This window comes from Oxyura jamaicensis, chromosome 3 (assembly GCF_011077185.1).
Source record: "Oxyura jamaicensis isolate SHBP4307 breed ruddy duck chromosome 3, BPBGC_Ojam_1.0, whole genome shotgun sequence".
Taxonomy (NCBI): domain Eukaryota; kingdom Metazoa; phylum Chordata; class Aves; order Anseriformes; family Anatidae; genus Oxyura; species Oxyura jamaicensis.
Window position 1 is genome coordinate 38,504,743 of NC_048895.1, and position 23,115 is coordinate 38,527,857.

Sequence of the window (23,115 nt, forward strand, 5' to 3'; positions counted from 1 at the left end):
CAGCTCAATGCAAGGGCAGAAATCAGAACTCGGCTCTCCTTTTCTTCCCCAAATGCTGTCTTTTGAACTAAGCAATTTAGAAAGCTGGTTTGGAATAATAATTTTCACTCCAAAAATAAGAAAGAAAAAAAAATAATAAAAAGAAAGAAAAATACCCCCCTAATATATCCCATGTATTATAGTTTCAGCTTCATTTAACATACTGCTGCTTTTAAAAGTTGACACATAGAGGAAGCAAGAAAAACAATAATTAAAACCTATGCAACACATTTTCCTCTGCAAAGGTTGTAAATTCCTGAAGTCAGAAGTGTAGGAGGATTAGCCACTGACTACTGTGTTCCATTTCATTAGTTCTAATTAATGCCAAGTGGAACCATGTGCCATTATTATCCCATTTATTACATGCATTGCAGCCTGAGGCTTCTAAGCCCCTTTGAATAACTTAAACACAAGAGTGATTCTGAATCAACAGATGCTCCATGTGCTCGCTCAGTGTTTCAGCCTTTATCAGTGTGCCAAGAGGTTTCACTCCCAGGTGTTACAAAAACAAGGCAGCAGACCAGAGAGAGTGCATTGGCTCTACTGGATGCTTAGTTTTTCAGTAAGCAACAACAACAGAACCAAAAAGAGCACGAATGAGACAGGTTATAAACAAACAAGGCTGGGATGACCCTCCGATCCATCTTCAGAAGGGAAGTAGACAGGCATTGTCTACCCACATAACGCTGTTGCACACCAAAACAGCCCTTTACCACAGCTCTGATACTAGTCACAAAGGTCTCTCCCTCTTCTGGTACAACGCTCTGGAGGACAGCCGTTCCCTCTGCTAACTCCGCACAGCCCAGCAGTGAAATGCGTCAGGAGGGAAGTGAATCTGCACACGCCCTTGCACCGCATGAAAACAACAGATGCTGTACTTGCAAGAATGAATGGAAAGGAAGCAGACCCGAAGAAATGAAGCCAGGAAAAGAAGGAATATACATTAACTGTCTTACAAACAGTGCCACGCAATCCTTAACTGGAAGGAGCCTGAACACATCAGTGTGGACGCATCAGCGTTGCAAACCCCTCTGCAAGAGCATGCTTTGATACCCTCTTTGTCCAGGTCAACATTTGGCTGATGGAAGGTAATTCCAGATACACCTCCTGGAACAACCAGAAATTTATTTTCCAAGCCGCTACGCAAATGCTCTGTTCGTTCCACTACTCCCAGCAGAGCAGGCAAAGGAAGTGCAGCACGAGGAAACACGTCTGCACCTAAGGTCACTGAGCAAAGAAAGCAAAACACTCAGACATGGGCAAAGAGAAGCCGGAGAGCTCACACTCATCATTTAACCACCTCCTGCCTGGAAAGGGCTTTGCCTCTGCAAAGTTACAGATAAGCACCGTAATGATTTTGCCAGGGGGTTGGTAGGAGGACTTGACATTTTAGCCCAGGAAGGGTAATTCCACACCTTTAAAAACACAAGCTCTGGTTTCAGTCTTTCACTCCAGTGATGTAGCAGTGTCTCCATGTCACAGAAAGTTTCTCATCTGTTAAAACTACAGCTTCCATAGCATTTGCTTGTTACCAAGGTCTCTGAAGGTCCCCAGTGAAACTCTTACATGCCATCACCCAAGAATCAACAACAGGAATTCAACACTTTAAAAAAAATAAAATAAATTTCAACCAATTTGTATAGATGAAATATAAAGGATGAAAAGTACTTTTTATTCACACTATGACTGCAAAACCAAAACAAAATAAAACAACGTGCTTTATGACCAAAGCCAGTTTTAAGTCACTTTTAGATCACTTTTAAGACTGGAAAACAATTTAAAATGGAAGCCTCCCAGGTTAGCTGAGAAAAGATGGTTTGTAACAATTGTAACTCAAATTTTAATAATACTTAATAATTTCCCTCTCATCAAATTATTATGTTTTTAATTAGCAATAAACTAATTCATTATTAAATTAGCTTTTGAAGTTATTCTGAATAAAGAAATTTCTTCCTAGTCATTTTCAACTACATTTTAATTTTTTGCCATTACTACCCAGAATCCAGTTTTACTCATCTAACCATGCAGATAGTGAAAAAGGGCTTTGGAATTCACTGCCCCAATTTACATTAAACTACGATTCCTCAAAAAAGCTTGTACTGTTTGAAAATCCAGCAATGTAAGTAACAACTTCACTCACTACGAAAAACAATCAAGACTAGTTGACCATTCAGCTTGTGAAGAACATCAAAGTTCATTTGAAGCAACCATGTGAAAGATTCCCACACATCTTTCTACCTTGGTTCAAAACACCCAGGTTAAAATCAGGGAAGATGGCTGATCTGTGTTTTACATCTGGAAGTGAGTGATGCCACTTTTTGTTTGAACCATTCTTCTCTGCTGATACAGTTCATTGGTCCTCTGTTAACCTTTCTGGAAGACTTGTCCAAAAGAAAATAGAAACAACCCCCCACAAATCCCACCCCAGTTTTCAGCATGAATCCTGGACCTATTCAAGCCAACAGTAGCCACTCTGACAAAAATGGATATGTCTGTGCTAGAAAATTCAATTTGAGGGATGCTTCTAGGCATTGGTCCTTGATTTCTGCCATAAACTGCAAGACCAGTCCTTGGACATGATTTGGGAGGCAGCATGGCTGATGAACCTGAGTGAGGGTGCAAGCATGGGGGCACATTATGGAGAAGAAGGATTTGAGTTTTCTGTTATTGGTAACACAACTGTGATTATGATGCCTTAAAAGATGCTGACATCTGGACAGGCAGCTCTCTGTATTCCAGCTCCATAACTGAAGACTGCATTTTATGACTTTTAGTATTCCTTTCATAGAATTCATGAGAAACCTGATCTAAAACACAAAGCGCACCTGTGTGAGGTCTTTTGCTTTTAATTTAATTTTGATAAAATCTCACTAGAGACAAGTGTCAGTAAGACTTTTAAATAAAAGAACTACTTCTGTGGGAAGCAGAACTGTGGATACAGTAATTTCTGCTTTGTTTACTTGATAAAATGAATTGACATACATTGACTCTGCAGTGTGAAATTGAATTCCAATGTTTATATAGAAGAGTATCATGAAGCAGGTTTCTCACTGCCAGAAACAAATTTCACAGACTGGTAAAACCTGTACATAAAAAGGTATGAATTTCACATGAGTTTATCAACAAATAAAGGAGATCTCCTGGGTCTTTATTTATTTATTTATTTTTACTGAACTTTGGGCAATTTTAGTCTTCCTGTGAGGAAAAGAAATGAAGGTCTCAAAACTCTGGGAGATTTAGTTACGTATTTGCATTTTATTGCCTAAATAATCTATTAAGAAAAAACCAACGCTACTACACAACACATTTATCATACTCAAAAATGCCTACAGCTGTCTATGGGTATACCTAAACAGATACAAGGCACTTCAGTAGTTTTATGGATATAATACTGATAACTTTACAAAATCAGAAAAAGGCATAATACAACAGCTACCCTGCAGCTTCTGTTTTCCGCGGACTTTAAAGGGCAGAAAATCTTTTGAGTCTTGAGCTGAAGATGTAGAAAAGCCTTCAAACTGAAAGAGGTATCTCTGCCTGGCACTTCTTCCACTGGATCTAATTAGAAATAGGTTAGAATTAGTCTGGACAAGATTAAAGGTGTATGGTGAGAGATTGCAACTGCAATGTTTATAAGCTTGAAAAATACCACAGTACTGATATGGGAGGAAAAGATGCTACACCTAGTTCAGGACAGAATTTCCTGTTGGGAACAGTCTTTTTGTTGTTGTTGTTGTTTAATTTATTTATTTTCACATTTCTCTTTCATCTTCAGGAAAAAAAATCAATTTACAAAAATATATTTTTCTTGTACTGTCTACTTAACGAATAAAACCTGTTTCCAAGTGCAAGCTGCCTACTTGACTCCCAGTCAGTATATGCCTGAAGTCTGTAACAATTTTTGAAACTTGAGGTACTACAGAAATGTACAGCTTTCTAATTAGATATAACAATAATGACCCCCACTTTCAATATAGTAAGCGTGGGTCATGAATTCAGAAGATAATATGGGAAAGTCATTAAACTGCATTAAAAAAAAAAAAAAAAAAAAAAGTAACTTTAGGGATCAAAAGTGAAACAAAATTGTTTACATAATTCTGACAGTACACTAGAGAGAGATTTTCAGAAATTTTCATAATTTGTTCAAAAATTCTCCTGAAAATGTCTTTGGTCTAAACTCATTGCTTGAATTTTGGAGACTAGACCTGCCAAAATGGACTTTAAAAGATGTACAAGATTATTGATTTTAACTCCATGTTTGCTATGGAATTGATCTGTAAAATGATGAATCACTTGATATGTTCAGGGATCTCAGTGACTACCAATGGCTTTCTTGTTTAACTCCAAAATAAAAGGACCATCTCTCTATAACCCTAGCCCAATAAGTGTTAATACTATATGTCATGTTGAATTGGTTTGAAAGGCTACATGAAGGAAGTCCAGCTCTACAGTATCTGATAAATTGGTGGAAGGAAGACGGCACAGACTCCTTCTACCAACTTTGACTTGAAAGACAAATTAATGTCTTGTATCTGTTCTAAACACTAATTATAAAGATAAGCTCATCCACGTTCCAACTAAGTCAGCCCATTTAGCCAAACCCACTTCTGTATTTCTGAGGTTGTGGCAAAAATCCCATAAAGTCAAAATAAGAGGAGAATTTAACGTCACACAACAGTCCATTCAACTTGCTCAACTTTTTATTTTTTGAGGATGACTGAAAACAATAATTTTATGCTCCTTTAATCTAGTTTAACTGAGAGAAAAAAACTAATGACTAGTGCCCCAGATTTGGACAACTTTACCAAACATAGACAACTTGCTCACTGAAAAGATGTTAATTCATAGCCGAATGTGTTTCTGTTGCTGAATAATTATGTCAGAAAGTTTTGTTTCATTTCAAGGTTTTTAGAAGTATAGTGAACAAAAATCCAGACATTTCAGGTATAATTTTAATTTGGTAGTCCCATAGCTCAAAAATGATTGTCTAGAGATATCACATTCATTTTACTGCAGAATAGTGACTTCAGCATTTTATTGGGCAATTTGAATAGCTATTTTGCAGTTATTGTTAGATCTGCTCAGCCTGAAAGTGTTCAATTCATTTTATTTCACGTACAAATATCTAGTAAGTGCACTACAGTGTCTGAAAATAAACAGTTGAAAAAGCAGTTAGGGAAAAAAAATTATATAAAAAAAAAGAAACTGCAGGAAACAATACTACTAAGGAAAGTACTTCAGTTTAACTGTTCTTTATTACTTGCATTTTCTATGTAGCTGACATAATTCTGAAAGCTTTTTAAAATCTGAGAAGTGTTTAGAAACTCTCTTAGACTTTTATTCCTTCGGGTGCTTACTGATGGCTGACTTCTAGCACCTTTGTTTTTTTAAGAAAACAAAATTATTTTTTTAAATAAACTTTTCTTAAATGTCATGTATCATTTCATATGCACTACCAGATAATCACGGCTAAACAGGTCAAACCAGGAAACTCAGTAGTTTGTACACAGATGGGAGCATTACTACTTTAGGATGTGGTTCCACTTACCTTTACAGTTATAGGCACCCACCTCTGAGCTGAACAGACTCTGTGCAGTTAATGCAGGAAAAACTGGCCCATCGAAGTACCTTCAACAGAGCTTATGTATTTTAGTTGTTGGCCTTAGAATGAGATGAAGTAAGCTCTGGGAGTACCTAATATCCTCCACCCCATTACACAGCACATCTAAATCTGGTTTGGTGAGTCCCAACCTTAGCACTCACTTCATGCAATCATAAATTGATACCTATAACAACTGTTTTATAAATCCCTTTCATCCACGCATTAGTCTATAAATATTCTGATCTATCCTGCTATTTTGATTCAGATTAGGCCCCACTACATGTATACATGTATATGTATATAACGTATACATATACATAATGAAACTTCTGATGAGAAGTGATTTGGTTAAAGAAAATGTTTATAAGCATAGAAAAGAGATTAGCTGTTGGCAAGAGGTGTAATCACTTCCCACACTTATCTACAAAAATTCACTTTTAAACATCAAAAGACAGTTAATGGTACGTGTATGTAAACCTTAAATAATCCCCTAAGTGAACCCAGACGCTGGCTGCAAAGCAGCCTTTATATTCAAACACATAAACAAAAAAAAGGTCGTGAAACATTAAATGTTCAACTCCTTCCACACTGAAGAGCCATAGACGCACCAGCTGTGGCTGCATCTGCTTGAATTAAACCTCTTTCAGATTCACTAAATCCATTTGGGGGGCTGAAAAAAGCAGCTAACATGTCTTGAATTTACCTCTGCACCTGATGTTGGTGGCAGGCTGATGGCGGGGGGCTGCAGGGCCTCTGTGAGACAAGATGGCTTTGCCTCTGAGGAAATGTAATTAAGGAAGGGCAAAACCCTGCACAGCAGTACTGTCCAGAACAGGTGGACATTTCCTGATGGACCATGTCCTATGGAGAGCCCGTGCTGGAGTGTGAGGAGCACAGGTTGGCAGTGAAGAGCTGCTGTAGACCGGCCAGAGCCCCCACTAGCTGCAGCCCAGGATGGTTGCTGTTTGGGTGGCTGAGGCTCAGAATTAGCTCCCACATGCTATGGTTTTATTTGGTACAAAACACACAATTAATTGGTGTTTAACACAAACAGGGTTTATCGTTATGCTCCTGCTATCCAAGACAGGGTCTTTGTTTGATTTGACAGCTGCAGCTCTTTGATGCCAGCATCCAAAGGTACAGGCTGCTGGTTTAGGGTCTTGGCACACTACATGGAGACTGACAGCTCTCTGTATAATGCCTACCTGTACGTAAGCACCAGGACAGAACACAGACAGCTACATACCTGCTACAGATTACAGCAGTATCTAACCTAACAAACAGCAGCATAGGTGAAGCTGCTGATTTTGACTTTTAACTGAAATTTCTCATGGCTAAAAATGCAACTTACTGCTAGTGATCTTTCTGCGTCATTGTGAACAACCATGCAGACAGCTGGGCTGGTGAGCACAAACGGAGAGAAGCACTCACTGCAAGGATACGCTCCTGACCCTGGCTGGGGCAGATCATCAGTGTGCCTTATTACTATAACACGCCTTTACTCCTGTCTGAAAACCTGCCAGCCTCTCTGTTGCAAATCACTTGCAGCGTGGCTTTTAAAATTTAAAACTTTTTTTTTTTTTTTTTGGGGGGGGGGGGGGGGAAGGGAGGGGGGGGGGGGGGAGGAAGACAAAAAAAAAAAAAAAAGGTATGTAGGAAGAAAAATTAAAAGTTATTAATTACCAACACTTTCTAAAAATAAATACTGTCCCCCCAGAGTTAAATTAAGAATTGCCACTTAAAATAACCAGTTATCTTACAAAATATAAATAAATAAATAATAATAAAAATAAAAACAAGCTACCCATCTCCACTACGTTTTACAAAATGCCTTTCAGAAAATGATAGCTGCAGAATCTCTAGTGGATAATGCAGGTAACGTAAGTAACAATTAGACTTAATGCAGGTGTGTAAGTTAACAGCTTGCTCTGCTTCTGAAACACACAGGCAAATGAATGAGACACTTCCAGAAAAAAAAAAAAAAAAAAAAAAAAAAAACTATAGCAGAAAATGGACATGACATGGCTGGTCAGGCTCAACGACAGCATACTGTGTAGTAGATACAGAAACAAAACCATGAACTCTCTGCTGGCAATATCCCTTTGCAGTGGGGATGTCCAGGCTTTACCATGTATGCAAGTGTGATGGTGGAGGTAAAACGAGGAATGTTTTGTTGTCTGTGGACCTCTAGGGGGCACGTATCATCTACACATAGTTTGCTCTCCAGGAAGAACACTGCCTCGCTTTGCTTTTGCTGGTAAAAAAAACTAGCAGCGTTCACCTCTGACAATCTGGAAATAGTACTGTCAGTAAGAATGGTATTTATTTAAACTGATAAGTCTGATAAATTAGGATTCTTTCTTCATTTTTGGAAAACCAGGAGTAAAAAAAAAAAAAAAATCAATCAATTTAAATTAAGCCAGTCAGAAAGAAAACATACGATGTACACATACACCAGTCCTGTATAATGTACCAGCTGAATAGGGTTCTATATATTGTGATATACTGACTTAAGATATACTGACATTTTGTAATGACAACAACCCTAACTTCAAACCCTTGTGTAGTGCTATGTTTCGTCATCAAACTCACAATTTAATCAACAAATCAGATTCGTAAAATTACAAGTATACTATGTCATCCCAATGCCAATACTATGCTAAGACTAGACAGACAGCCCAAGGGAAATATGTCAATGGTCTTCCTATCATGTTTTAACTCTTCTGCTCAGGTAATACAGGTTTAGTTTTGCACAGGATTTATTTGTTAGTTCTGAGTGATGTAAAAAGTGAGTAACTGATTTACTGCTGAGGGAAGTAACATTTGTTGACCATACACATTTACTCAGTTGAAATAATATGAGTACAATACTGTAAATAACTCCAGAAGTACACAAATTCAGTTGCTGATATATGAGATTAAGCTCTGATGATATCTATACACACAATATCTATGGAAGAGAGCCTAACAGGATAGGAACAGAAGCCACGTGCACTGGATGTAAGCTTTGACCTCTACCAGCAACATCATAAGAACAGGCACTTCTGGTTGATTCACTACAATCAGTCCTATGCTGCAGTACTGCTTTACTATTCCATGATTTTACATGTTATTATAGTAATGGAACTGCTGTCATCCAGACAAAACGTAAAAGTACACATTTCCTTTGAGAACCGATAGTAACCCCCATCAGCATTTTCTAGCTTGGACAACAATACTTTTTGAGTATATACATTTCTTTCTTGATTTCAATTCAAATCAAAGAGTGGTAGTATTTTCTTCTACCCAGTCATATGCAACTCTCACAGTAAAAGTGATGTGCCTTAAAGCATAATGATTCTGTTTTTCCTGTGCATACAATTTTCACAGTGATGCTTTGGGAAGCAAAGGAAATGATGGTGTTTTTTTGTTGTTGTTGTTGTTGTTGTTGCTGTTTGTTTTGTTTTGTTTCGTAGATGACATAAGTGGAGGTGACTTAGATTTTTAAGTATTCAAGAAAAATAGGATTCCTCAGTAACTGGGAGAGGATTCACAACTGTTCACTTTCCCTTTGTAGGCAGCGGTGAAAGTATCCTGAGAGCCCATCTTCCTCTTTGATGAAAGCCTAGCCATATTAGGCCAATCTCAAAGTGATGTGAATGACTGCTGGCAGCAATACTATACCTTTCAAGTACATAGTTTTTAAGCTTTGTACAAAAAGAAAAAAAAATATCTTTAAGCCAATAACCAAATTTGAAGTTAAGAAGGAAAATCTCCAGGACAGACTGGCAAGGATTATTGATTTTAATTTTGTTTATTAATGCCTTTCACTGGAATGTGGGATATAATCCATTACCTACAACTATGATTTATTAACATGTTTTTTGCTTCTGTAGGCACTCAACCTATTGGCAATGGCTTTCATTTCTTATACTCTCCTATGAAGACATCTTGTGCCTTTTGACCTTTCACTGTAAGTTACATGTAACGTCTTCAGTGGCCCCCAGAAGCACACGAGCAAAATGTTTTGTCAACCTTCTGAACTAGACATTTACTAAAAAATTGCATTGTTGGAGAACAAGCCTTTGAAAACACAGGTGCTTCCATCCCTATGGCACACAATCACATTAACTTTATGTTTCTGCTGAAGCAATGCAATTCAAGACTTAATAACAGTATTAAATTGCATAATTAATTTAGCGGCATTAAAGCACACCAAGATGTATTGCGACAATTAAGATCTTTAGCAGCACTGCCTTGCGATGGTTGCTGCTTCTGGAAGGCAACACAATATTAGCATACAAGCAGCCCAACCACGGGTTGTCACTGGGATAAGATTTAAATTACTTAATAAAGACTTTACATACAAAAATTCTGTGATCATCTTCACAAGTTCATAAGATGAGTAAGGTCCTGATTTATAACAAATGATATTACAGAAATTATGTATCTTGCTGACATTACAGAAAATGAGACACGAAGTGGAGCTATTTTCTAAATGCAATACAAAACATAATGTCAAAGCTGGAGTTAAAACCCCCAATGCTGAGCTCAAATAACAGTCTTGCATTAGTATAATGAAATGTCAGTGCAGAATACCCAACAGAACTTATTGTGTTTTATTTATTTATTTTTATTATTATTTTATTTTATTATTATTTATTTTGTTTTGTCTTCTGGTAGAAAATGGGCCAATAAGGGTAACTTATGAGTGAACTCACTTCAGGAAGAGTGGCACCCCTCCAGTGCTACAAAAATGATAACTACACCAATTCTTAAAAAGAAGTACATCTTTTCCTTCAGCATTTTCCCTATGGCTCAATTTCCTTGAGACCTCAGAAATGCCCTTAAGAAAGATACTACATAACAACTATTTATTTTAGTCTTAGGTGAATCAGCCGTTGCAGCAGCCTCCTTGACCACAGGAAAAAGCCCAATGGCTAACTTAGATTAAACATTCAACATCTTGACACATAAACTTTAGGCAAGCTGGATTGCACCCAAAACTATGTCAAGAGACAGAATAAAATCCTGCCTTTTCCTTCCATTAAGCAGTGTTATAGTTAAGATCTGAAGAATTTCCAAGCCAGCAAATGCCACCCTCTTCACAGTCATCTGAAAATGGTCTGAAACCTGTTGATTGCTAAACTCAACTTCTAATGCTTACCTAAAGTCTGCCAAAGCAGCACAGCTAACTCCATAATTTCTATATTTCTACCAGATTTGTCTGACTATTTTTAGGTTGATATTTCTGAAAGAAAATCTAAGCATTAAGGATGTGCAATAGGAAAACAAGTTAGATGTCACATACAGGAATTTTATGGTTTTCTATAATACCCCTCCCAATCTTTATAAATATATGCTAATGGCGAAAATAGCTGGTTTCACGATTCATAAGTAAACTCTGGCTTTGCCAGGAATACTACCAAGGACAGTATGTTGTCAAACAGAGCCCTGAAGTGGGGTGGTTAGGAAAGTGTAGCTCTGCACATCTACTCCAAATTCCTTCTTTGTTCCAAAAGTAATTATCCCTTGACCTCATCCATAGAAAACTTGCATTGACCAGCCTATTGTGAGAGCACAAAGCTATGATACCACCCATTCAGCATCATTCATGCCACCTGTCTATAAGCATAGGGGTCTTAGTGGCCCTGAAGACACCTTTTCCTCCTCTGGAAACCTTGGTACAGCATAGCTCACCTCCCACAGGCACTAAGGCAATAATTCCTGCCTTCCTGTTTTTTAAACAGTGCTGCCAGACAAGTAAAAATGCTGCTTATGGACAAAAGACAAGCTGCTTCAACTTGGATTATCTTTTTCCTACAGTTATTCATCTCTTTAAAAAAAAATAAATTGTATGCTCTTTTTTGTGGTTTAATAACCAGGTCATAATCTTGATCTATATTAAGACAATGAAAAAAAATCCAAATTCAACCCCCATGAAGTGAAAAAAAAAAAAAAAAAAAAAAAAAAGATAAAAAAGCAGGAAGCATTCCTAATTGCCCAATATTGGTCCTATTCTGGAAGACAGCTGGCAAAGCACTAATACAGCTGTTTCTTATTTCATATATTCCTTTAAGTAGTACAGTTCTAAGGAAGCTGATTTAATGGGACTATCATTTCAAACAAGAGGCTTGTTATATTTTAATAGCTAGTCATTCTGAAGTCTATCAGTCTTATTATCTTTCAGCAGTTAAATTCCATCAGCAAACTTTCTTCCCTACTAAGTATCTTCCAACAACTGAAATTTCCAAGCCCATACTACATGTATGGTCATAGAATATAAAATATATTCTCTATATAGCTCTTTCTCATGCCAATGAACCAAAGGAACAACTGGGAACATTTTAATAAGTCTGTAAATCCAAAAAGCGGTGTGAAATTACAAAAATTGAGTGTTGATGCCTCAAATAGTATTATAGATGCATTAGATGAGATAATATCATCTATTTAAAAGGATCCCATCGTGTTTTTAAAAGAAAAGAAAGCAGAGTAAGGGGATACACAATGGGTAAGAATAAAGGTCCAGGGATGCAAACTCCCAGGAGGATAAGCCCTCATCCAAGTGGAATCTTCTCATTTCAGGTACAGAGAGTGGCTCTTGGCAGTGTGCTTGCAAATTTAAATGAGAATGCATTTCAAAGCGGTGTTAGCAAAGAGATTTTCTCTGGTTCAGAGAACAGAATTTTATACCAATGTGTCTTTCAAAATTGCTTTTAATTAAAATAAGCCTATCTTTTCACAATTGTATAGCATTCAAATGACTTGGTAAACTCACAATGTCAATCAATCTGCAATCAGTCTGTGGTGGTTTATTTTTCTCTTGGATTTCATACTTTAGGATTCTATACTCTAAGAAGCATGTACCAAGGTGCACTCTGGCAGGTGAATAGAAGCTCCCACTCTGAATAAATCTTTCACAGTTTGTTCCTGGTCCTTGTAAAGGTGCCACTGTATCTACTTACTAAATGATAGGTCGGATTTGGTAAATTCTACACTGAGATCATTAAAAAGCCTTTATCTTTACTGTGAAGTTACTAGAAAAACAGCTCTTCATCATCAACATACTCTGTTGCTCTAGAGTAATAGGTTATTGCCTGTATCCTCACCTGCCAAAAATCCCAGTTATTAATTAAAGCTGTTCAAACTCAGCTACTCAACCCAAAGCTCACCTCAGAAGGAAGAGGTACATGAAAATAATAATAATAATAATAATAAAAGTCGCTTTTCTTCATTTTTGAATATGGCTCACTCAAGACGAAGAGTGAAGATCCGGGTTTCTTAAAAGATGATGTAAGTTATGTGTAGCATCTAAGAGTGAATGAAGTACAAATGCTAAAGCTTTTAGGAGAAGCATAAGTAAATAAATAAATAAATAAATAAAATAACCCATTGCCAGAAGCTAAGAGTTTAGGGTGATCCTAAATTTGAAGTATACTGTTGGAAGGGGTTTGGAGGCTTTATGGAAATACTGCTGCTTCACCAAGCACCCCACAAGCCACAGCGCCAACCCGTTAAGTACAGCACAGCTGTTCCACTGAGCTCCTCATGCAGGCCCAGTGAGTCTCATGCCAGCATTGGTAACAAAGGAACCACTGGTGTTCCATCCTTAAAGCCTTAAAGCTAAGTATCCAGTCACACACTTATTTACTTTAAAAAAAAATAAATGAAAATTATACATTCTCCAACCTACTTGAAGGAACTCCAATAAGAATTCCTGTAAGATGGGAAGACTGCTAAATGCATGCCCTGGGGTGGCACATTCCAGAACACTGTGCTCCCAAGTCATATCAGAGAGATACGTTAGGCAGGAGTTCATTCACCAAAGGAAATTACATTTTTCTTCTGGCAGGGAACTGAGTCCAGATTAATTGTATCTACTAACTTTAATTTTTCTACCTCAGGATCAGAAGATCAGCTACTTGGGAACTCTGTATCTGTAAAAATTTATGTCAAAAGATAAAAAGATCAAAAAAAAACTTTTAGAAAATATATAATATTAAGAGTAAAATATAGATACAGATCAAGTAAAAAAGAAAAAAAAAAGGAAATTTAAACTCTACAACATAGTTATCTGTTATACAGCAAAAGAACTATAGAAAAAGATGGTGTTTAAAAAAAATACTCCTAAAGTACTCAGTAAAGTAATGTAATATAGATAGAAGCAAGATGCATAATATTATCTTATTTTGGAGATTGAAAACAGACACAAAGAAGTAATACAATAATTTGTCCAAGTTTTCAAATGAAGTCTGAGGGGGATGCTAGGAATGCTAGGAATACTAATGTTTCTTAAATCAGTTCAATGCTCTAACCAAAACATAAATAAATAAATATAAATAAAAATGGTTTAAAAAGTAAAATTAATCATGCCTGGTCCTGGACAAAGGACAACAATTGTAAAAATCAGTTTCTTTAAGTTTCCTGTCTTCAAAAGAAAGGAAACGTGCCACCTGCTCTCCATCCTAATCTTTGAATTTATGAAGAAAAAAAGTAAAAAAGGACTCCGCCTTCTAGTCACTGTTAAGTAATTCCAGAACATCTGATCAGAGCTGTGGTAACGTGGCAAAATTACAGACCTGGGACTCTGATTAGAAACTGCTTATATCTCAAGTGATGCTGGGGAATGGTCTTTCCACCTGACAAGAATTCTAACTGGAATCTTGTAAGATTTTTTTTCTAATGAAAATCTTATTTGGTATTATACAGAAGTCATTTTACTTGTACAGAAATGAGAAAACAGCAAATTCCTACCTCAAGTTGGCATATTTTCAAATACTAACATTTCTCTGTATTTCTTGAAGTAGAGCCCCATCAGAAATCAAAAATATTCCAGTTTTGCATGCTTCTTCAAATTGAAATGATTTAAATGATATTTTTTTTTTTTTGAGTTTTAGATATAATCAGAAAACTTGCATTTGGGGAAAAAGAAAAGCATTTTAAGAAGTATTTGTTCATGTGGGATGTGTTTTTACTGTCATCCTTGTATTTTTTTTTCCAGTTGATTTTAATGTGATACATAAAATTCATCAAGCTTTATCTTTTGTTTGTTTTCCAGCAAATAGTTATCACAATAATCTTAACTGAGACAATCATTGATAAAAACCAGAAGGCAGGTTATTTGGCAAATAACTGTGAAGTTCACTTCTCTGGTTAGATAATGGCAGTTTAATTTAATTAACAGCAACAACAACAACAAAAAGATATGCTCCCTATTTTTGAATTTCCTGTTAGCATTGTTAACATCCTAGACTGGTACACTTTTTGCAATCCTGAATATTTACCTAAAGCTGAAGCTCTGATATAAAACAACAGTGTAATTTGCTTGCACTGATAGGGAAACATTCTCTGCAGGGTGTCTGCAGCTTTGGACTCGGTAGCAAGATGCAATGTGCGAATCACACCCGAAGGACACTTGAACATTGCATTTAAGATACCAGGAAGCTACCTCATTATGCGAGTAGCTCCAAAGTTCTTTCTGCATTTTAGCCCAACTGCCTGAGGAACTCGTAAAGAACCAGATGTTAGAAAATATCTTGCAGAATCTTGCCATCTTTGCCCTGCAATTGTCATCCAAGAAGGAAAAAGAGTGGAGAAGCTCTCTGAAGTGACAGAATAGCTGGCAGTCCCTGCAGAGCTGTATCCCAGTCAAATGATTTACAAGACCATCTGAAGTAAGAAATAAATATTAACGGGTAACTAATGATGGACAGTATGTTTGCTAACAAAACCTAAACATTTCAGCAAGGGAAATCTAGGTTTATTTATTAGTATTATTTAGTCTTTCACTTAGTTACATAGTTTTGCAGTAACTTCAATGTAACTTGCTTGTTGCCACAAGATTTTTATTTTCTTTCACTTGTGCCTGCAGATACATACATGGACTGTTCAGAAAATCTCCTGCGTGTTGTACAAGCAGGTAATAAACTTAAATGGATAGTGAAACTGACAGGCTATCAAAATATTTTGAAAATTCAAGACAATTCATTATTCAGCTATAAGAAATAATACATATAAAGGTATGGATATTTTAAAAGAGACACCTCTTTAACTACACTGTCTCCAACTTTTTTTTTTTTTTTTCATCTTTCCTAAGATTTAATGAAACCTGATGAAAGTATCTATTTCTAGGGAGCTGCTTTTCTACAGCTCATATATCCAAAATGACCAGTTAGCATAAAATTACTTTAAATTCATTAACTATACAAGAACCTCATTTGCTCATGTTCCTGAGAGGAACATCTATTATAAAAACCAAAAGGTTAGAGTAAGCAAATAGCCCATAAAGTAATGAACAAATCCGTTATGGAATTTTTTGTTTTGTATTTTTTCTTTCCTTTCTTTTCCCTTCCTTTCCGAATTTCTAATCTGGACAAATTAAACCAAATTAAACATATAGAAGAGATTGTTCTGTAGTTTCAGTTGTTGTTTCAACAGAAAGTGTGTATTGTAACACTGTTCTAGCTGTAATCTCCATACTGCTTTTATTGTTACTCTGTAATTGCTGTGAATATCAGCAGGTAGGACAGATAAGCAAAACACAGTGCATTTCCTATCCTAGGAGCGTCACTAGAACAGAAGCACCCTCTGTTAGATACCTTATCCAATGTGTATTAGCTCCAGTAGATCCAGGCAGAAGAAGTGTTGTTACCTCAAAACCTTGAGGAGATGAATGGAGGAATTCCTTTCAGGCAGAAGGGAAAGCAGCCTTAGCACACCTTGCCTTTGGTAATTTTTCTCATTAGAGATACACCTGGGCTCAAAGGAAGAGACAGTCTATAACCCGTTCTCTGACCTTTGAACCAGCACTCACATCAATATTGTACTCACCATTTCTATAACAGTCAGATAACTTTCCCTGTGAAAGTTTTGCCATCAAACAATGAAGATTTTGGATCCAAAGCAGTTTTAAGATTTTACACTTAATCTAGTAAAAAGTAGCATATGTGATGATTTACAAAGCATTTTCCTACCAAGGGTGATAACTGCTTTGGAATCTTTCCTGATCCAAGCATCCCTGAGATAGTCATTAAACTCTTACTGCTTAAAGACTACCTCTATATATTTATCAAATCTTATTCCAGCTTTTACAAGATAAGCTGAAATGGTACTATGACTAATCAGGCTAATGAGTTATGGCAGTATGAAATGCAGACCACTTTCCTTTATGATGGATTTTTAAATGCAATTTTGAGGGTTTTTGTTTGTTTTATTTTAGCAGGACAAGAAATCATAAAACAAGGGAAGGAAATGGAGAAAGGCAATGTTTTCTAATGAGGCAGTTGAAGTGGTCCTGCAGCTAAAAGAAATATTTTAAGAGGTATTGGAGGGAAAAAATGCTCTCTAATTCAACACAACACATCAGTCAGAATGAATGTACAAGTCACTGATGACAAAACATGGCTGCTACTCTCAAAAGTACCCACCACAAACAAAAGCCACACACACACACACACGTTGTTCTATGAATTTGCTTGAGCCTTTGTTAAAAAATCTGTTTTGATATCAGATCCAACATTTTCTCTCTGCAACTTTGTAAAGCTCTGTTTTCTTTCTGTTTTACAGCAAAACCTGAGCAAGTGGGTCTCAGCTGAACTGTGGCTTTGTGATGCGGATCCTCATGCGGAGACCCATTTGCAACAATCCTCCCTTTCCCCTCTCATAATTAAGTAAAATATAATATTCAAAGAATGCCTCAAGAAGAAAGCTGCAGTTTGAACCCCACTACATCAAATTTCATGCCATATTTGCAAAGGAAAGACAGTAGCTTATAATATATAATACAAAGGAAATTAGGAAGTCTATGTTTTCTTTCATTCTTCTTTCCCCCTTTGCCTTACTTTCCCTTCCACTTCTATCAACACAATTCAATCTTTCATCTTGATTTTTCTTGATCTATTTTTTTCCTCTCTAATATTCGCCCTCTCATTCTCTTTGTATTTTCAACCTTTTTCTTCCTCTAGCCTGCAGATTTTCCACCTATTTTTTTTCTTTTATTCCTTCTCTCCTTTCTCTCCTCCTTTCCTTTCTTTTCCTTTCTTTTCCTTTCTTTTCCTTTCTTTTCCTTTCTTTTCCTTTCTTTTCTTTTCTTTTCTTTTCTTTTCTTTTCTTTTCTTTTCTTTTCTTTTCTTTTCTTTTCTTTTCCTTTCCTTCTGGGTCCTTCAGCCTCTAAAAAAAGACTACCTCCCTGTCCATTTTTATATCCTTCCCTACATAATACTCAGATATTCCCTGTTTCTTTTCTTTATTCCCCCTGAAAAAAATATTTTATAACACATCAATAGAAAGCTATATAAGCTATTAGCTTTCATATGCCTGTTAGGAAAAAAGAAAAAAAAATAAATAAAAAAATAAAAATCCACAATTTAAGTTCCCAGGATTTTTGTTTTCAGTCTTAATTGGAAAATTAATAATGAAGACAATAGGCTATAGCCTGGGTTGAAGGGAATAATATAACTGCTTCCTCAGATGATAAAATGATACATCTTAAGATACTTCACTTTGCAAAAATTATTTTATTTTATTTTATTTTATTTTTTTTATTCACAGAAAAATTGAAATCTAGGAATTAGTAAATCTTGGCAAGGAAGGGCTGTTCAGCAACTGCAAAACACCCCAATGATCAGAAGGGATTATAAGGCATCATTAAAATGTCTGGGTAGATTTCTTTCCAAATTAAATTATAAAAGTCAGATGAGTCTGAAAAACTCTGTTGAAGAATCAGAAAACAGTAGAAAAGCTCTAAAACAACCAACCATCTACCTGACAATATTTAAGAGTCTTCTGACATTTCTCCTCTTATTTTAGCGACAGATTTATACAGTTATGCCCCTAGGAAAGTATTTCCGTCTGTATTCTCAAACATTAAAGCAAAATAAATCTAAGCCTCACAGCTGTAGACAAACACCAATCCAACACACAAAAAGAAAACACCACAACCCACTTTCAGTTTTCTCATTTTCAAATCCAGTTTAATGATTTTGTGCAGCCTACTTCATTATTCTGAATTATTCTGAGTTGGGCAATTCTGGGAAATTTAAGCTAATGCAATTTAATGAGCTCACAAAAAGCATACGTTCAGAGAAGGGAAGATAGTTTGAAGCCTGACACTACTAAAGAGGTAGGAGAATAGAAGATAAACAAGGGAAGAATATTTTTTTTTCTTGCATTCCTTCATGAAGAGCATGCCTTCTGACAGGAACAGCTCTTACAGAGACAGCAAGGCAAAACCTTTACTAACTGCTAACAGCCACAGGGTTGTTAAGGCACCAGGCCTTACACAAAACTGAAAGAGTACATTAAAGCTGCTCAGTTCTTTCTACCTATTGCCTTTTTTTTTTCTTTTCTTTTTTTTTTTTTTTTTGAGGGGGGAGGGGGACGAGGGACATGGCAGCACTATTAACAGTTAAGATACAGATTTTTTTTTTCCCTGTAAACAGAAGATTAAAACCATAATTGTTAGTGCAACTTTAGCACTACTTCCATAGAGATATGCAAATTAGAGTGAGGAGCTTTACACCATTAATCAGATGGCTGGGTTTTGGCAACTATCAAGCAGGCTAGAGAATACATCCAGTTTTTACCATATTTTACTTAAGATATACGTGCTCTGATCAGCATAAAGTGGTCTTGTTAGACAATAATTACTTCAGGTAGCTTAAATGCAATCTGTTCCATGGTTAAATTACTGTAAAATAAAATTCATCAACAGACTTAAGCCAGAATAAATTTTCCAACAGTGTCCCTAAACACCTCTCAGCATCTGATCGAGATTAGTGTCAGTACTCTCATCAGTACTCTTGTGCATTTTCTCCTATTCCATGTAAATAAATCTGCAGTTAAAAAAAAAATGCAAAACAAACAAACCCAACTATAGCTAGTGTAAACACCAAGATCAAAACCTGTGCAAAAATGCACATTGTTCATATATATCCACCAATGATAGTTTTGGAATAAAATGAACATCCAAACTCTGAAATTTCAAAATGAATATAAATTAAATTGATAAGATACTTAAAACTCCTAAGAATTATATGTCAAAAATTTTGAGACCAACAAGTACACTTCTGATAGCAGAGAATTTTTTGCATTTAAATCAGATTAAAGCACTTAACCAGAAGTTACCAGTGATACACTTGATTTCTATTGAAAACTGATATGGCGTTATCACTTGATAGTATCAGTTGCTACTACTGCTACGACTGATTTTGATATTTAATTCCTAGTATCAACTTTTCAATCCCTTTCAAATATCTTTGTACAACTTTGAACAAAGCATTTATTTTTGAAATGAACTGCTGTCCCAGTTTAATGTATTCCAGTGTGGCGTTCAAAAAAGGGTGTCCTTTTAAGAGTTGCAATTATGAACAGTTTAGGAAAAAAATACTTATTTTGTTTTGTGCCCGATTAGCTCATATTAAATCTCTGTGCACATGTCAAGGAGTGTGTCAGGAAAATACAATCTTGCCTCTTCCCAGATTCTGCAGAGGTAAAAGGCTTGCTTTGTTACAGATTCTGGTTGAGAGCAGTGTTTGGTCTCTTAATTCCAATTCTGAAGAATGGGGAACATGACAAGCAACAGCTCCTACATTTTATCCACAGAAAAACATATCCAATTTAATTTTGGCAAACACCAGATAGATCAGACCAAGTGTTGAAAGGACAAGAAGGACATCGCTACAAGAAGGACATGGAGGTGCTCAAGCGAGTCCAGAGAAGGGCTATGAAGCTGGTGAAGGGTCTGGAGAACAAGTCTTCCAAGGAGCGGCTGAGGGAGCTGGGATTGTTCAGCCTGTAGAAGAGGAGGCTCAGGGGCAACCTTATCACACTCTACAGATACCTTAGAAGAGGCTGTAGCGAGGTGGGGGTTGGTCTGTTCTCCCACGTGCCTGGTGACAGGACGAGGGGCTAAATGGGCTAAAGTTGCACCAGGGGAGGTTCAGGTTGGATATTAGGAAGAACTTCTTTACTGTAAGGGTTGTTAGGCATTGGAATGGACTGCCCAGGGACGTGGCCAAGTCCAGACCTCCCTGGAGGTCTTTAAAAGACGTTTAGATGTAGAGCTTGGGTATATGGCTTAGTGGAGGACTTGTTAGTGCTACGTCAGAGGTTGGACTAGGTGATCCTGGAGGTCTCTTCCAGCCTAGATGATTCTGTGGTGCTTAGGGATATGGTTTAGTGGGTGATATTGGAGTAGGGGTATGGTTGGACCTGACAATCTCAGAGGTCTTTTTCAACCTTAATGATTCTATGATGATTCTAAATTTTCCCCACTTGTTCAGAAATAGTGCTGCCCTCTCAACTGCACCAGCAAAACTACCCATGTGACAGGTCCCTGATATAGCCTGCATCAGGGCTGCAGCTGTTTCAAAAGATGGCAGTTTTTTTTTATTATTATTTTTTTTTTTTTTTTTTTTTCCCACGCATCTCAAAAAAAAAAAAAAAAAAAAAAAAAAAAAAAGATGAATCAGTTTCCCAATCTGCTTCACAGCCCAGTTGCACAAACAGTTCTTGTGGTAACACAGGAACTTGTGACAGGATAGGAAGGCTGAGAATACCAGACTTCAGCATAGCTGGATATGGGTATTGAGAAACCCAAGATTAATACTGCTTTGAAGGCGTCCCTGCTGCTGCTGAAACCGCAGAGTATCCTCACCTTCACACATCATTACTGGAGAAGAATTATTCAGAGTTCTTAAAGCTCACCATCCATCTCTGCAGAAATGGAGACCGCAGGACTGGCAAACAGGGCAGTACCTGCTTGCTCAGAACTGTCCTGTTTATTGTGAAGTTACCTAATGGTACAGTTAGTAACTACTGTTAACAGCTGATGTTGATCCATCGTATCAGTGGAAGATGGGAATTGTTAGCTTGTAAGTAGCTAGCAATTGCCTAATTATCTTCTATGATTCAATGCAGAAAATAATAATTAAAATTCCTAAATCCCAGGTTGAGTTAAAAGAAACATCACCTGGAAAATATTTCTGTGTTAGCTGAAATATACATAAACAATCTACTGGGATTCCCAACACCTGACATATGTGAGCTCGACCGGAAGAATTCTGAGAAGCATGATGGACAAGTTTCATAATGCAAAAATAATCCATATACAATGATTTCTGGATGAATCAAATGAAATCCAACAATTCCTTTCAAACCAGAATGAAGAAGCCTTTTTTAATCACACCAGCCTAACTTTACTCCTCTGCCATAATGCAAAATGATTTTTTGGGGCTGAAGTGTGAAGCACTGCCTTTGATACAGTGTCATTTAGAAATTTAGTATGTCAGTATCTGAAGACTATAATGAGTATTAATTCAGAAAATTTAGTGAATCTGTTTTTTTTTTTTCCTTGTATTGGTTTGAGCACTTGAGAAACCTTCAGTGGATGCTGAATGCCAGTCTTGCCTTGTTGACTTGTCACAGCCAATTCAAACATTGAATGGTATATATATGCACAAGTAAATTAAAAAAAAAAAATCATTTTGAGAAGAGTTATAAAGGCTTTTCCTTGAGTTTCATTCAAATAGATAATAAGCCTGACAGCCCAGAGGGGACTAAAAACCACCTACTCTGTTTAAAACTAACCTAACAGAATTATTCTACGTGTTACTATGCATGCCAAGACTTATGATAGATTGTTGTGTTAAAAGCTTTTACCGCCATGAGATTGGACTGCATGCATCATTTGCAAATGGAAAAATATTACAGAAGTGATGGGAATCACATCAAAAAATACATTAAAATTTTTATATCACCTGAAATTCCATGACCATTTTCTTTGTGACTGCTTCATCATTTTAAAAAGAATGAAATGTAACAAAGCTCCTATAGCAGTTATAATATATACCTTTTTTTTATTATTATTTTCTTTTCTTTTCTTCCTTTCACAGAAATCTCCCAAGACTTCTATTAATGGCTGGTTAGAAAATTCCTGGTTCATATTTTAGTATTTGGGCTTGAAAATAGTGGAACTGTTACAACAGACAGAATAAATCAGAGCACATTAGAGGCTTGGTCTAAGAGCTGAACTGTCTCTTGGCTGCTCCTGAGCATAAGTATGGATGGAAAGTACTTAAGCATGTCCCCTCAGTGTTCCAACAAATCTCATATATGCCTTTGGATTAAGCTTTTAAAAACATAAACCCTAGTGTTTATGTAATATTTTCCTTAGCAGCACAGTTGCTAAAGTCATTTGAATCTATCAAGTTGTACTACATACAAGTATTTAACAATGCATTACTACCTTCAGAATAGCATATTGAATAGCATACGTTACCTGAGGAATTGAATGCATTTAAAATGCATCGCTTTCATAACTTGTAAGAGTTATGAAAAATTGCAACTAGTTCAGTAAGTTCATCTTCTTCTGCTGAAGTATATGTTACCTGAAATCCTACGTAACATTTAATGCTTCACTAATTATTGTTGCATTTCAATGAGTATCTGAACCCTTCTTTGCTAAAACTGTGAAATACATTATGGATAATTCACAT

The 23,115-nt window shown here is 36.4% G+C and overlaps 1 protein-coding gene across 10 annotated transcripts in view; it reads right to left on the minus strand.

Moving 5' to 3' along the window:
- CHRM3 (cholinergic receptor muscarinic 3) overlaps positions 1-23,115 on the minus strand; it is a 274,880-nt gene that overhangs the window by 129,358 nt on the left and 122,407 nt on the right. The window contains exon 1 of one of the 10 annotated variants that reach the window (XM_035322257.1): positions 6,119-6,200. The exons of 8 other annotated variants lie outside the window; for them this stretch is intronic. The gene's annotated coding sequence lies outside the window, so the exon portion shown is untranslated. Of the gene's footprint in view, positions 1-5,587; positions 5,725-6,118; positions 6,201-23,115 lie in introns of those variants that run through there. One more of the 10 variants, XM_035322256.1, reaches the window with a different exon arrangement.